At 33.8% G+C, this 14,968-nt stretch overlaps 1 long non-coding RNA gene across 1 annotated transcript in view; it reads left to right on the top strand.

Annotated features, from left to right (window-relative positions):
• The first annotated feature begins 981 nt into the window (after positions 1-981).
• The window catches only part of LOC148833084 (uncharacterized), a 218,094-nt gene continuing 204,107 nt past the window's right edge, over positions 982-14,968 (top strand). Inside the window, exon 1 of the long non-coding RNA XR_016091244.1 lies at positions 982-1,302. This is a non-coding gene — a long non-coding RNA (uncharacterized LOC148833084). The remainder of the gene's footprint in view (positions 1,303-14,968) is intronic.

Genomic DNA, 14,968 nt, shown 5'->3' with positions numbered 1-14,968 from the left:
TGGTAGTTAGGCTACACCTTTATTCAAACTTCAAACGAGAGTGTAAATAATACCAGCTAAATTTTAATATACCATAGTATAACTAAAGCTCAAATTTGCATTCATTTCAAAGTACTATAACAAGAAATTTGCTATTTTAGGCTGCCAAGTTCAAATTGATCCAAATAACTAATTACACATTAGATTAAAGGCAGTAATCAGAAATTATACTAAGGTCCCAATAGCACACACACAAGAAAATAAATCCAGTGAGCCTGAAAACCAGCCATGTAACCCAGGGTTAGCAAAGTCTGTCAAGCTCCAGAGGGTTATATCACAGAAACAGCTCACAAAGAATAAAACCTATTGCACCTGTAAAATCCATACGTAAAATGGATTAACCTAACTGATATGTATTTCAGTCCAAAACCCCAGGTGTATATCATACCACCTCAATGATATTACATTATACTGTGCCACTAAGCATTAAGGAACAATTAAATTATTGTGCAGATGGTTTGAAAGACCAACTGTAATTTCAATACACTGATATTGTTTCTTTCAAAATGTAGGATTTTTTGTTATATTACATTGAAATTAAATTAATCGCATTCTGTCTTTGAATAAACAAAACTTAAATCTGATTTGCTTATATGTTTCCAACTGCCTGTTATACCAATTATGTAGAGGTGGATTCTTAGAGATTGATTTTGAACGCATCTCTAAGGCTGCAGCTGACCTGGACTACATACAGTACAGTGACTGTACTCAACCTTTCTAATCAGTCCTTACTGATATTTTGTTTGGTTCAGCATTTTCTTACCAACATGTTATATCTTTGAATCAGATAATTTAATAAAAAGCTTGGTTCAACTGCTGGCAAAACTCTTATTGTTTGTATCACTACTGGAAAAGACCCTGGGGAGCCAGCTGAGGAATCCTAGCTATTGATTGGCTGGTTAAATAGAGGCCTATTAGCTTCAGTCAGGCTAGATTGATTATACAGCAGCAGAAGGAGTCTAGGCTCAGAACAGAGAGAGACTGAGAGAAAAAAAACAGGAGAACAGTGAGACGAGGAGACAAAGCTGCTTGGTATATGCTTGTTACTGTCTAATAATACTGATACCTTCTAACTCATTCCATGGACAATTTACTGACTTCATTTGTATGAAAATGGTTCTAGTCCTGGGATCTCCAGCATGACAGGAGCTCATGAATTCCTGTTCCCATGAACATGTAAAATTTACCAGCTGCATCCTTTCCTGAAGATTTCCTGAAACACTTTTTGAGCTTGCAGTTGAAACCTCTATTCCAACGGAACAGGTAGGAAATAATCATTTATGTGTATATATGTGCACTTGTCTTATTGTTGTTTTCAAGAAGCTTATAGTTAATGTTTCAATTATCTACATTCGATACATTATCAAGGGAAAAGGTGATTCATTTGATAAGTTCTCATATGAGAAAATACATGAACAGGATTGCTTCTATGTCTGCATAATGTGTCAAAAAACAGCTTTTAAATGCCTTGTATTAAGTTCAAATCTTCAGCTGTCATTGTGGTGTTAATGCTGCATAGATCTGTGTGTAGGTAAATTATATTTTTTGTTGTAAGACTCTTCATTAACCAGGCACCTAAAATAACTATACAAAGTCTGTTATATATGATAAACATATTGAATTTATACAAAACAATTATAAAAAAATGTAAACACTGTTGTTTAACTGTTGGTGCATTATGTTTATACAAAGAATAAAACACTAAAGAATAATTTTTAAAAAATGTTTAAAATGTTGTGTAGGAAGATGGTACAGTAATATATGCAGCTGCTAAGTGTTGGGATGTGAACACTGCAGTCCTGTCAGATACAGTATATAGCTTCCTTGAATGCGACTTTCCCCCCTTTTGAATGCCCCACTTTCATAGTAAACTTCTAATATGGTTATTCCTCAGTGCAAATCATTTCTATTGATTTTATTGAAGTGGATACAAGAGAAAGCAATACAGCAGCTGCCTTGTCTCTAGAGTTGATGACATTTATAAGTGCCAGGAGTCCAAAAGCCAAAAACAAAATTTTTACTTTTGAGAGAAGATGATTTTATACATTGTTCCTTGCAGCAGGAGTGATGTGCTAAGCTATTCATCATGGGATTTTTGTTGTTCCTGTTGTTATCTGAAAAGGCAGCCTGTTAAATATTAATGTTACTGTTTAAAAATAAAAAACTTTGAGTATGTCTAGTTGGTTAACTATGCCTAAAGCACACCTATTTATGTTACCCAGCTGGTACCTGCAACTGGGACTGCTGGTTTGCAATTTATATTGCAGAATCTTTTAAATCCCGTTACTTGCAAACACTCAGATTTAATTTCCAGTCACATATATAACAAAAAATAGAAAACAAAAATGCACAGAATGTACATAAGCTTTTTTCAGTCACAATTTTCTATTGTGCTTCAGAAAGTATTGCATTTCTTTTCTGTGACACAGCACACAAATATTTACCATACAGTCTTGTTTTATTTTAGATTATAAGACCAAACTTAAATGATGTTGGAAGTGTCACTCCCTTTTCCTCTTGCTTAAAGATCAAAAAATATAATTTACTGAAATACAAACAATTATCTACTCTGTTGATAGCTTGAATCATTGATATGAAACATTGATTTACTTTATTTCAAGCTTATTTAGCAGTATTTGTTTACATTTTAATAAGAAGATAACCCTTAATTAAGTGTTTTCTGACACCACACTTTCAAATTTGGTCTAATGGTATTGCAGTGTTTAGTTGGCTGTCTTCAATACTAATCTCTCATTTAGAAAGCAATTTTGTCTCTGCATGGCACAGAGTATTCTTTAGGAAGTATAGTTCATTTATTTTTATAGAGACTTTAGACCATTAGGGGGCTCGTTCTAATACAGATTTCACAGCAAGGTACATCAGCAAGACACAAAAGATTCAAGCTTAAAGAAGTTCTGCATGAATAGGTTTTCTTTGACTAGAAACCATATTTCTTCTCTTTCTTCCTGCTGTGGTTTATTAGGGTTTATGTATGTGAAGCTTAGAATCTTTTTTTTCCTGGGGTGGCGCTAGAGTTCCATTAGAAAAATGCTTTCAGTCTTACATAGTTATGTTTTTTTTTCTGCTGAAGAAATGATACATATTATTCACAATGGTGACTCGGTGTTAATTCCTAAATATCTGCTTTTTTAAAATATTAGTGTAGTGTTTTTTTGCAAACAAAACATATAGTGGTAAATGTCATGTCATTCTCTAAATCACATACATGAATTTATATGAATGTGCAGTTATATTCTGGTACTACCATTATCTTAAAACAACTTCTTATTAACAAACAACAAATGGTTTAAATCTTCTCTAAAGTTAGTTAACACCTCATATTCTTTAAATGCTGTTTAAACAGTAGATCAACATGTTCAAGAAAACATTCTCAAAAAGTGAGAACATGAGATTCTTAATGAACTCCACTGGGAAAAAAAGCTTTACAAAACCTTATTATAATTTTAACAGGTATATGAATAATGACCCTGTTACAGATGTTAAGATACCTACAAGTTGAAAAGCTAAAAAAATAATATTGTTTATTTACCATACTTTTGTAATTTCACTTATCTTAAAGCAACCAATAGCTTACACAAGGACATCTCAGGGTAAAAGATGTCAGGGCCCAGCTCCTAGCATTTTCCGCCTGTCTTAGTCAGCCCAGAACCACCCCACAAAAGGGCAATTTAAAGCTAGTACATTTCATGTTTTTTCATTGTCTTGTTAAGAACTCTCAACTGGCAACTCACTGAAGCTAAGCAGGTGTGAGCCTGGTCAGTACCTGGATGGGACACCTCCTGGAAAAGCTAAGGTTGCTGCTGGAAGAGGTGTTAATGGGGCCAGCATTAGGTGCTCACCCTGTGGTCTATGTGAATCCTAATGCCCCAGTAAAGTGACGGGGACACTATACTATAAAAAGGTGCCATCCTTTGGATGATACATAAAACCAAGGTCCTGGCTCACTGTGGTCATTAAAAATCCTAGGGGGTTTCTCGAAAAGAGTTGGGGTGTTACCCCAGCGTACTGCCCAAATTTCCCATTGGCCATTACCCATCATGGTCTCCTAATAATCCCGATCTATGAATTTGCTTCCTCACTCTGTTTTCCTCCCCACTGATAGCTAATGTGTGGTTAGCATATGGCTGCTGTCGCATTGCTCAGGTGGATGCTGCACATTGGTGGTGGTGGAGGGAAGTCCTCATTACTTGTAAAGCCCTTTTTAAAGGCCTATTATTATTATGCTTCACAATATCTACAATATCTTTAAATGGAAGAATACGTATGAAATAAAAAGAACTTATCTGAACACCGGATGTCATTGGTAGCATGCCAGAAAATGCCATTAATAATAACTGCAGACCATACTACCTTAAAATACTTCTCTCTTCTTTCATAATGTTGCTGTAGAATCCATTTTTACACATTTATATGATTACTGTATAATTAAAGCACAGAAGTCAGTTTGCATCAATTTAACACTTTTAGTCATGTGTGTACTGTACAGTATGTACTATTTGTTTTTAAATATCAATATTTTATGGAATTATCAAAGGAAACATATAATTAAAAATATGAGAAAATTAAAATGTCATTACAATTGTTGAAACTTTTTTGAATTCTTGTAAATTCATAATCTTTTAAGTTTACCAGTTCTTTATTTGAATGTTTTATAATAGCATATGTCATTTTTTTATTTTACAGAATATGGCACATCTTTATTATTACTTATCTGCTCCTGCCAGTTTATCAACATTACGTTATTAATAAAGGTGTGTTCTCTGTGCTGCAAAAATGCTTCAAACGATTATCACATTACACTTACACTTTACATTACAAATGGGGGAAAAAGATCTGCATGGAAGATACTGCTGCTGTTTAAAACCCTTGATCTTCACAGTGGAGGTCGCATAGAGACTGCTCCACCTCAGTGACATTACTATTCTATGACACTTGGACTTAAAACAATAATCTCTCCATTGCATTCCAGATAGATATTGTAGCTACTCCAGTTCTGAGGAAATAAAACCATTGAGAGATAAAGAATAATACAAAGTAAATGTACACAACAGATCGTGAAGTGAAATCCAACAGGGTAATTGAAAAAAAAACTGTGTACTGTATAAGAGGGGCATTAATAAAATAATACATGTTTTTCAGCATTTACAATCTATATTACTGTGTCCATCCAGGATTATGGATCACAAAAATTGAAAAATAATATAAATCATAGAAAGAGACAAAATCTCACAGATGAAGGAATGCATTTAAAATTTATAGCTAAACGTAAATATTTTGTCCAAGGACTTGTAAAGAAAAGTTGTACTTTTGATCATCTTATAAAATAATTTTAGGTGTACTGTGTATTTCTTGCATACACAGAACAGTCTGAGAACAGATAATAGTCTCCTGGATTCGTTGGAGTCTGAATAATTATAATCTTAAATTAACCCTTCTGTTAAGGGCATTAAAAGTGAAAAAACTTTCAAGTGATTATTAATCAATATATTTTCTATTTCAGATTATTTTTATATTAATTTACACCAGAAACCTGATTATATATTTTTTTTCATTCTTAAAGGATTATTTATTTCTAACAGCAAAAAGAACTGTTTAGTAGTGTCAATGCATTCTTTTCCATTAATAAGATGCAAATATACTAGAATTGATTATTTATGTTGTTTTTATCATGTAACCATGTCATAATATTTTAGAACTATTGTGATTATTGAAGTGTCTTTAAGGATCTAGATACAATGGCTAGCACCTGCCTATGTCAACATTTTGAGTTCTTGGGAAATTCAAAGCAAGGAGATGTTTGCTGAGATACAGGGGTTCAATATTCAGTGATCAAAACAATTGTAAAGTTTTCCTTGTTTTACTTTAGTTAAGAGGTAAATGTTTAAGTGTCAATACAGTACAGGAACTGAGCACAAAACATGCATATGAAGGGAGAGAAAAGGGAAAAATAGTATGACAAGGGACAGAAAGACAGAAGGCAAGAGCTTCTTGCCCTGATCATCCTTAAAGACTAGATTAGAGTTAAGTATTTGAACCTTTTTAAAGAGAATTTGCTGTTGTGTTGTTTTTAGGAGATAATCCATTGGACTGAAAATGGCCTCTCTTAGTTATTGAGTGCATTTTAGAATAGGGAGATGGGTTCCCATTCATTTTGTTGCATCTGGTTTACACAGAAAAAGATTTAACCATAGTTCTATTCTGTTTGGTTTAGAAAGCAGCTTTATGTCTTATTGGCCGTTGTAGGCATTATTTAAGAGTTTAAATACTAGCAGTCTGGGGTTTTTCTGTGTAATCAGGATGTGGGCCTCTTGGGCATCTTGTGTGTAAATGTATAAATAGTGTAACTTCTGTGTTGTATATTTCTGCTGTGTGCAGTTAATTATGTGTAGGGTAATTGTTAATAAATATTTGTTTAATCCAGTGTGTCCGAATCATTACTCTTTTCACCAAACCTGTTCTAAAGAATAAAGAACTCAGGTATCTCCAATTATACCAACCACTGGGGTATATTATTGGCAAAATAATAAATAGTGTATCAGGAATATTCAATTCCTGATATTTTTTGTTTTTTCATAAATCCCTATTCGAATATTTATACACTTTTCTACTATTAAAGGATTATATATTTTCAACAGCAAGAAGTACTGTTTAGTAGTATGTAATCACCACATTTCTGAAGGTCTTGCAAGACCATAGTCAATGAATTCTTTTCCAACATGCACTTATAGTTAACAAACCAGGTTTGATTATATTATTATTTTGCTTTGTCAGGTAACCTGGTTATAATATTTTTTTTATTTTTACAATAAAAGTATATTTATCATTAGAACTGCTGTCATCTATCAGCCTAAAGAAGAAATTAAGATCACCGTTTATGTAACTCAGGTTCCCACTTTTAATACAAGGCAATATTCATTTATGTGTTATTGTCTTCATTTGCAATTTCTATACTAATAGCTTCTGCTATTCAAGGAATGATGACATAGACTATCTGGGACTAGTTTGTACTGGATTGCTGTTTGTTACTTCCAAAAAAAATTATTTGAAACTGAAATAAAGCAGTAAAATGCATTCTTGGCATGATGTGGGCTGCATCCAATATTATAGCAGTTGGGATAGTATAAGAGAAACAATATGTTTTTCAGGTAAATCCCTTTATTTACAAGTCATAAAGAAGATTATATAAAACTATGGAAGTCTGTAAGTGGTATAATATCAAAGGTCATTAAAGTTTGTGTCTTACTAATTTACTTTTCCTCAGCATCTCTAGGTAGTCACCTGTGCACAAGCTGTTTCCTTACTCTCCTTAATTAGCATGACAATAGTCTAAGCAGAAACAACAATGAAGAACTACGGAGAATGGCGGGACAGTGTAAACAGTACTGGATACACAACAAGAGCAAATATCTACCTGTAACTTTTAATTTGACTGCATGGAATAATACAGTATATTTCACGTACAAGCTGCCTGACAGACATTATTTACACAACAGGGAAATGGAAAACAAAATGTGGAGACTTTAACTGCACCCTCTGTAATATAAAAGTAGGGTAATAGCAGACGTGCATATAAACAATAGTTAACATTGACTATAATGTTTTGAAATGTAGTCTTGAGACACTGCACCAAGCAAACATTTAGTATAACATTTTTTATCATTTAAATTACTATATTTTTGTTAAAATATATGGATGTATTTAACTATTCGACACAACTAATATAATGACTGTATCAGCTTTAAATTGTGGTGTTTTATGTGAACTGTATTTTATTATTTCAGCCCTCTAAATAACACTCATAGGTATTGTACTTTTGTGTAATATGAAATTAGTAATCTACCTAAATATGAACTCCAAAAAATAATTTGTTAATTCACACATTAACAACATTAATAAAATGTTAATGCACATGTAATAGTGGTTACAAATGATCATTTCAGTATTGGGAAACTTTATAAAACTAGTACACAAAAAACACCTTTCAGGATCAATGCGTCAGTTTAAAGGGGAACTGCAGTCCCAATTTTTCAGAACAGTTCTTAAATCTCGGTAACAAAATAAATTAATTGACTGTAGAAAAAAATGGCAAATTTCGAATTAAGCACAAAATTGTAAGTTTTGTAAAATTACTGTAAGTCGCCATGTTGATGTAACTTGCATTCATGTTCCCACAAATTACCATGATGTGATGTAGTCCGTGATGTGGTCCTTTGTGCTCACTAGACTCTGTTATAAATAGTTATGTGATGTACGAGTACAAAATATAAAAATACTGTTGCAGTTCCACTTTAAGAACAAGCAGTTGGTAAGAATTATGGGAATGGGAGTATCAATGAACTTTTCAAGATGCTTGGTAACAGGACCTCTGTACAACTTAATTTGATTATTAGAAGTAATTCTCTTTTCTTTTTGGAATCAAAAAGCATTTCATTCACCAGGTAGACATAATTGAAGTTTCCCCATAAATTAGTTTGAATGCACCTTGATATTCTATCATGAAAATTCTTCAATTTCACACTCCATTCAGTTAATAATAGCAGTGTATATTCTGTTTTTCCTCGCAAGTGATACTTTTTAATTAATTTTAATTAAATTGAATTAATTGAAGTTAAAATTGGTATTTCAGGTCAGGGAAATAAATACAAAAGTAAGCAGTATGCCTATGTGCTTAACAATTTCAAGTAATGTGTCATTGAAGTCATATCATCATAGTCATGTCATGTCATTTGCCAAACCTCTTTATACCATACGGTGTCACAGGAAGCTGGAGCCTACCTGGCAAGCAATGAGCGCAAGGCAGGGTACACCCTGGACTGGTCGCCAGTCCATCACAGGTCAAGTGCAGGCCAATCATAAATGGGGACCATTTGGAGGCTACAGTAAAGGCCACGGGGGGAAATTTGGCCTAGACACTGGGATAACTCCCTAATCTTATCGAGAAATGCCCGGGGATCTTTAACATCATAGTGACAGGAGGAAATATCTTCATCTGGGAGCGTTTCAAGTGAAATAATTAGGGGTAGTAAAAATTGATTTACAAAAGTTATTGTGTATTTAATATATAGAAATATAAAAAGGTTAAAAGGTATAGTATCTGTTTTCAGTATGCATCTAATAATGGAGAATACTATTACACAATTTTTAACATGTGTTCAGTGGTTTTTGGAGTATTTCAGTTTTGGAATGAACCAGAGGTAGCAGCCGTGATAGTCGTTTGTGAGACTGTAATGCATATACGTGTATTAATGGGATTATAGCTTGCTCAGGCTCATGCAGGGCCAAGGACCTCCATCATTTATGTGGCAGAAAGCTGCCACAGAGCCCATAACAACAAATCATTTTACCTGTGGCCATAAAGCTAGTTTCTGATTTAATTGTTATTGATCTTAAAACACCTTGATTATGGATTTGCCACAATAGATCTTTCACAATAAAATTGAAAGCAGAAGTTTGAATCTTACATTTTAAGTGTTTTTATTATTTGTGGGAAATTTTCCAAATTTGTTTTCTACATTTATATATATATATAGTTTATTACAGTAATTCAATTAATTGAACTTTAATTTGCCTAATTATATTTACTTAATTTATATTTATTTAATTTTGTTCTTTATACTTAAAGAAATACTTAACACTGTTCCCTATGTTAGAGCATCTGGGTACATCTGTGACTTGATTTGGCCTATGGAACAAAGGAGTGTGCCACTATGATAAATGTTCATGATCATTGGCCCAGCAATTCTACTTTTATTACTTAAACCTAGGGCAAGATGCTTTATCATGCACCCAATGGTTGAGACCGTACTAGAAAATAAAAAAAATAGGACTACTTATTTTTATAATAGAAATAACTCACCTACCACTGAGTTTTATAAAGTAAAACCTTTATTAATTAAATATAATTGTAAGTTTTTAATTTACATGTGCATATTTATATATTATTGAGAACTTTTTATATTCCAAATTATTAAATATTATTCGCGTATATATTTCTAGATTATTAGCAACATTTCTGCTAATAGAGCATGATCATTTCATAATCATTAGATCTTACATACAGTATGAAGTTGTAGTTTTAGAATTAGATAAGAAATGTGCTTTCTTCTTATGCTGCTTATTTAAACCTTTTTCACATACAACTTTAAAACATGGTACATTTAAATATAACATATGTAAGTATCTTATGATATTGAGGTTTCCTTTTTATTGTTTCTTCAGCATCAGAAAAAAATATTGTTGAACATAATGTAAAAAAAGGGAATAGTGCTTAAACTATTAGTTTTAGTGGGTTATTTAGAAGTTTGTTGCACTTAAGACTAGCATTACTTTTTAGATCAAGACACAGTAATTAAGGGAGAAAATAAACAATTGAAATCTCAACAGGCAGTGTACAGAAATGACAAAAGTCAATAGCAACACTACTCCACAATAGCAGGTGGAGCTTCCTTTTACAGGCCCCCTGGGTAAGAGTATGCCTGCTGGATGGAGCAAAAGCTAACAGACATTTCACCAGAAACAAAGGCTTTTTTTCCACAAAGAAACACTGTTTAAAAGATCTTGTACCCATTTAACCCACCTGGCCTCATCATCTGTACAGTATGTCCCACAGGTTCTGGCATCAACACACGGCTCGTGTAATATAAATGAAACTAACAGTGTTATTAAAAGTTTGCTTATAATTTTTATTATCAGGAAAAAAAGAAGGGTAGCATTAAAGTAACTATCCAAAATCCATTTTTCTCTTTTAAAAAAAAACAACTAATTATGGAATCCGGCTTTGGTTAAGTGCTAATTCTCACAGATCCTGATCCTAAAAATACGGTACATGACATCTAGTTTACAAAGTGCAATTTAAATCAAAGCTGCTCTGCAGTTTCAATGGGACTTGCCATTACTTTTGAACATTACTATGAACATGAAAACTATATCAACTTCCTTATACTTCAAAGGTAAACTTTGTACCTGTAACAAGTTACATCTCACACCCCCCAAAAATCTTGCTTTTGAATGATAAAGACAGATAAATAAAAAACCAGAGAGCTACATTTTATTTAATGTCTTATCTAGGCATAAAATATCTTCATAAACTGTGTGATTGAATACAAAATATACAATATAATTAGCTTATATCTTGTTCATTAAAGGATAACTAAGAATTTAACAATGTTAAGCAAATGTTCAGCACTGAAAAGATGACTATTAAAAGATAGGAATGTTAATTGTGAGTGGATCTTGAAAATTAAGTAAGTTATACTTTGCCATAACCATGTGCAACTATTAACTATAAACCTTTCAATTTCTGATACATTATTTGCAATAATTTGTCTTCTGTCAAAAGTCTTTTTAAAACACATATAATTTGCAGTTAGCAAAGAGTGTGATAGCATGATGGATTTACAGTAAATGAATAGGGGATACAGACTTATTATTTTTGGAATAATAGTTCTGAATGAGGATGAATTAGAGTTGATATTATTAATGTTTTTGGAGCTAAGTTCCACAATTTCTGAATTTCCAAAATTGAAAACAAGTATAGACAGTGATATTATATATTTATCCAGAGTAATAAGTAGCACAACTCCGAATGCAAGAACGCAAGGAGAGGTATCTTAAGAAATTCATAAGGTGAGGTAAGAGATAATCCTTTGTGGATTGCGTGAATTACAGGCATGATCTCTGAAAGAGTGAGATTGATATGATGTCAAAAGTTCTGACTCCATGCAGACGCCAAAATAATGCAACAATAGCAGAGTAGTAGACTAAATAATGCATAAAAGGTATCTGAAATAATCCTGGACTATTTCTGTAGGCCATCAGAATGCAAACCAATTTCCCCTGCAGCATGTTCTGAATCCAACGGAAGGTATACGGTTTGAAAGTCATTATATTGTAGGTCTTCAGGTAATAAAAAGCAGTTGTTGGAGAAATAGTAATACCATTGAATTGTTTAAGAAGCAATTGCAATAATCTCATTTCTGTGCTGTTGGCATTTAGAGAGAGGTGGTGGTGTATGGAAGCAAAGGAACAAGTCAAGGTTTATTATGTGCTGAAAAGAGAAGGAAAACACATTTCGGCTGTACAGCCTTCTTCGGGTGTGAGAAAGAGAAGGAAACCCAAAGTGTATGGAGGGCAAGGAGGTGAGACTAAGGAGATGAGACATTAAAGAGAGTCAATATGCAATTATATAACATATAGTAGTTCAGGTGGGTAGCTGCATCAGCATGCGTAGGCTACAAAGGAACAAGTAATAGGTTTATTCCATGCTGAAAAAAAGAAGAAAGAAAACACAATGTTTTGGAAACGTTGTGTTTTCTTTCTTCTTTTTTTCAACTTGGAATAAACCTATTAATTATATAACAGGATTGCTGTTAAATCAGTAGAAACAGGAATTCATGTTTTATACAATAATAGGATGTGAATTTGGGGTAAAGAAGCATTGAAGGAGTGGGAAATGAGAACAATGCAGAGAAACGTAGATTCAGAAGGACCTGAGAATTTCCTAGATCATTTAGTTTTGTGAAGATGACATACTGGAAGGGGGGCAGGGGGAGAACGTATTAGAAGAAACTCACCATGTGAAGAAATGTGTGGAAAAAGTGACAAAACCTTAAGAAATGTCATTTTTGTGCTGCTTCTTTCATGTGCAGTGCTACACAGCTTTCCAAGCAGTACTAAAAAAAACAAAAACATCTGATTTTTATGTAGAATCTGTTTAATTTTGTAATCAATATTTTTTGTTGCTTTTAAATATTTCAAGATTTTGTATCAAACCATTATGCTAATTAGCATCATGATAATAAACTTTGGCGTTGTTGAAAGATTGTGGTTAAATAAAATCACAAAGAATTAGACTTTTAGGAATTTCGTTTATCAGTCATCCAAGCAATGGTAGTGTTTAGGTCTCACCTATATCAATTAAATGGGCCTCTTTTAGAAAGGCAGAAAAGGTGAGGTATTTAAGAAAGACTGAATTAGACACAAAAACACTCCTACAGAGATGATTAATTGAAAATCCTAAAAGCCATCTAATGGAGCTGGCATTTTCCTCTGTACTATCACATAGTTTATTGAGACTTTCTTCAGATCTAGAAAAAAAAAGATGAAAACAGTAATTGGATGTGGGCTTAGGACCTCTGATGGCCTTTTATCAGCAATAATTTCTGGAAGCTTGCTGACAGTATAATAAAGTAGTCTTAGTAATGTTATGATAAGCTATATATATTAGGAATGGACAAGGTTATCATTATACTCCATTATGTGTGACTGTGATAATTTTATAATTACTTTAAGTAAGGTTCACCAACACAAAAAAAAGATAATTTTCCTTTATATACATACATTAATGCTAAACCATTACTTTGGAACTCTGTCTTTCATTTTGTATTTAATATGAAAATTAATACAAAAAAAGAATATCCAAAGATATAATGTAAAAATATAGAAAATACAAAAAAAAACAATGAATGCCTTCTAGCTCAAAGATGTCTAATTAGGCAGAAAATACATGACTCCTTTAATCTATATCTGACTGTTTTGTTATCTGCTGGATAGCTCAACCAAGGTGCTCAGACATGCAGGTTAAGTACAGACATCAATGAGTTGTTCCAGGTCATTAGCTTACTGAGAATCCCCAAAGAATACTTTACAATTAATTGTCCGAGAATAAGCAAAGCAGTGACTTCTGGGATCTGTTGGACACCTCCAAGCAAGTTATAATATCAGAGGTATGCTGTTCCTCCAATGCACATGGACGTTTTGGAGGAGTTTGTGAAAACATTCTTCCTATACAATATAGCCAGCAGCCATATCACCCTGCAACTCGCAACTGAACCTAAGCAGGTGTGAGCCTGGTCAGTACCTGGATGGGAGACCTCCTGGGAAAAACTAAGGTTGCTGCTGGAAGAGGTGTTAGTGGGGTCAGCAGGGGGCACTCACCCTGCGGTCCATGTGCATCCTAATGCCCCAGTATAGTGACGGGGACACTACTGTAAACATGTGTCGTCCTTCGTATGAGAAGTAAAACCGAGGTCCTGGCCTAATTTCCCATTGGCCCTTACCAATCATGGCTTCCTTATAATCCCCATCTATAAATTAGCTTCATTACTCTGCTCTCCTCCCCACTGATAGCTGATGTGTGGTGAGTGTTCTTGTGCACTATGGCTGCCGTCGCATCATCCAGTATGATGCTGCACATTGGTGGTGGAGGAGAGTCCCTGTTATCTGTAAAGCGCTTTGAGTGGAAGGTCCAGAAAAAGCGCTATATAAGTGTAAGCAATTATTATTATTATTATTATTAATATTATTATTATTACTACTACTACTAATCCCAGTCCCTGGTCTCAAAGTAGAGTTCTCCAAGGTCTAACTGCTGTGATCTCTCCTGCAATCCTTTCCTCTCTAAAAATGTCACTGTTCTATTTTCTCTGTTGAAGGATTCTTCAACCCTTCTTGACAAGGGATCTGGATTGATCACCTGGGAAGTGTAAATTTCCTTGAGATGCCCTGGGTGTGGGCAGGCTCATTCAGTAAATGACTATATACAGATGGCCAGGTGTAACAATGCATTGTTCAAAAGTTCTTAGTGTCCACCTCCCCTCTAGATCACAATCACAGTCAAACCTGCTTAGTGACCCCAATGTTGGCCCCAAGTGGTGTGGAGATTGCCTAGCATCTATGCAAAGAGGGCTTGATCTGTGCTGGATCTGGGCAGGAAATGCAGAGGACAAGGTGTGAATCTGCATCAACACCAGGGCGCCACTGACTCATCAATGTGACTTAACATCAATACAGCTCTTGACACATGGTGCCCCAACTCACCTATTCTTTTCACTCTGTGACAAATAAAAGATGTTTCAAAACTAACTTCCCTGACTTATCTGTGTAATACTGAGCACATTCTATATACCTG

This window comes from Atractosteus spatula, chromosome 6 (genome assembly GCF_055471065.1).
Source record: "Atractosteus spatula isolate fAtrSpa1 chromosome 6, fAtrSpa1.hap1, whole genome shotgun sequence".
NCBI classification, from domain to species: domain Eukaryota; kingdom Metazoa; phylum Chordata; class Actinopteri; order Semionotiformes; family Lepisosteidae; genus Atractosteus; species Atractosteus spatula.
This window is presented reverse-complemented; position numbering and strand designations above follow the sequence as displayed.